Consider the following 2,966-nt stretch of genomic DNA (forward strand, 5'->3'; position numbering starts at 1 on the left):
GACTGAGTTTCTTAGCCAAACAATTTTAAACAATATTACATTTTTAATAACACATACATTTTACATACATTAAATACAATTAAATAACATTTAATTAATACTAAACTTACATAAACGTTCATATATCTACGGAGTATAAGAGTTTCTTCCTAATAATATTGTATTTAAGTAGTATATACTTTCTCATAATAGTATATATATATGATGTTCATTACATGTATGAGTTATAACTTAATAATAGACAATTTTTAAAATCAGAATTATTTAAATAAATTACTAAAATATCAAAACTAATGGCTGTACTTATGTGCAATCAATACGCTGACAAAAACTATTATATAAAAAATGATTTAATATATATTCATTAAATATTGATAATAATTAACAGAATTGAATTCGATATCGAATACAATCGATACGCTGACAAAAAACTATATAACAGACTTTTTTATTAAACTAAATTAATTTTTTTTTATAAATAAAAAATATTTTCCTTTCTGTAGACAATTTTGAAATAATATAGTGTATGTTTTCTTTTTGTATTTTAAAATTCTTACAAATGCAAATAATATGTATGTGTATGTGTAAGCAAAGATTTTGAGTACTAGTTAAAGATAAGCTCCACAGAAAGCTTAGTCTTTTATTATATATTTAATTTTAAACTTTTAAATTTCTTTCATCTATTATCTTTGCTATATCAAACTTACTTTGTTATATAATTACAGTTCTAAATCAAATAATTCACAATACAGTAATTCCACTATAACGCGGTACCCTTATAAAGCGTTTTTATATTACACGATTTCAATCCCACGTATAACCGGGGCATTTCTGCATATAACGCGGGGATTTATACAGCTCCACGTACCTTTGCACGTGTGTATAGGAGGGATAATATAGGGGGGATTACTGTACTTATTTCTTTTAATGTAAATCTGTGATTTTAATTTGTTTTAAACATAAATTGATTGTGAAAAAACGACTGACTTCCTCAAAAAAAAAAAAAAATTCGAAATCCGTTTACAAGCAAATTAGGCTTACAACTATTACTAATCATGACTAAAAAATGTAATTTAATGAACTTTCTTATTGGTTAATAACAGGAATAATATTATATAAACACATCACCACATATTTTGAAAGCAATATAAATATAACAATAATTTTCTCTTTAATTCTACTTAAATAATAGTTTGACCAAAATAATAGATTGTTTTTGACATTTTTAAAAATAAATTATTAAAGATTGCAGCTTCCTAAATTTTTAACTATTCATATTTTAGAAATATTAATATGAACTAAATAATTTCGTTAATGCAAATTATATTATTAAATTTTAACTGGAAAGTTGTTAATTAGTAGATAAAAATAATTTAAACAAACATAGAATTATAGTTTCAAAAGAAAACAGAACAAAAACATGTTTACATTACGATTTTTCTCGTTATAATAATTTTTTTCTATGTGTGTCTACTGTGTATTCTTACTTATATGAAATTTGTCTTTAATTACTTTTTAGATTTCTCGTTATTAAATTACTTTCTCAATAATCAATAAATATATAATTATTCAATGTTAAAGTTTCTTAGAGTTGATTTTTCGATTCTTTATATTGTGAAAGTTTGGTTTGTTTTATTCAGTTTTATGGGCTTTTAAATATTTTTTAAATGTTTAGAGTGTCGTATATTGTTCAAAACTATTAAGTTATTTATTTAATATTAGCTCGTTATATATAATATTTAACTTATGGACTTATAAAGAGTTTAACTTGTTAAGTATCAAATGAGTATATATCTTATCGCAGATGAATAAGTTAACATGTTGATTTTTTAGAACTTCAATAACAAGACATTGATACAGATGAAATGAGAACTTAAATATTTGAAAGTATTATTCAAATATATTATGTTGTCTTTAATGTATAGTTAAATTTTTATAAATGGAACTTCTTTGTTAAGAGCAACAGATTTAATGAACATGAAGAAAATTCTTTTCATAAAATGTATAATTTTAAGTAATTGTTTGATTTTGTAATAAAATATTGAATGTTTTTTTTGAAGAAGAATGTTTTTCGAAAAAAGCAACATTTTGCTATTTAAACTTCAAACAGCTGAACTTTTGTAGTTGCATTGAATCGTTATAAGCTTGGATACAGCAACCGCAAAACGGAGCGGTTTACAGTAGTGTTCTACGCAGGGCATTCCAATTTCGCACTGTTATTTATAGAACACACTATTATTATAAACTTTTTAAAGAATTTATTTGAAATACATAAATGTTTAATTATATATCTGTAACTATATGGTTTATCTGAAGTGTATTATCTACACTATTGATACATATCTCTTAAAAATTGTAAATAACATATTTTAAAATTAAGTGAAAGTAAGTTTTATATATATAACGTTCGAGCTAAATATGTTGTTTATTATTTGTACCCGGGATTTTCTGTATTTTCTTTTAACAATATTAAATCGTTTCCCGTGCAAGAAAATTGCTCCAATTCTTTTATATGTCTATTCTATATACAATGAATATATATTTATTTACATTACTTAAAATACATAATATATTAAAAATATAATACTTTAAAATTTGTAAGCCAGTTTCAAATTTTCGTTTACACTACAAAGTGTAATGTTACTTTAAATAATTTTGCATTAAATCGGTACATATTTTATATGCATATTTTGTGTAATCATAAATATATATATATATATATATATATTTGCAAAGAAGTTAATCTGCTATGGTGTACAATACAATAATTAATTTTATGCTATATTATAATATAACCAACTGTTAGCGTAACTCAATTAAGTTTTTGTATAAATTTTTTAATACATATTTTTCTACCTGTATCTTAAGTAGAAGATAAAGATAATATCAATAATTATAATATTCAAAATTATTTTCTAGTATGTACTTATATTAAATTATTTATATAAAAATTTAATTGTTATACC

The sequence above is a fragment of the Teleopsis dalmanni genome, chromosome 1 (genome assembly GCF_002237135.1).
Source record: "Teleopsis dalmanni isolate 2A chromosome 1, ASM223713v2, whole genome shotgun sequence".
Taxonomy (NCBI): domain Eukaryota; kingdom Metazoa; phylum Arthropoda; class Insecta; order Diptera; family Diopsidae; genus Teleopsis; species Teleopsis dalmanni.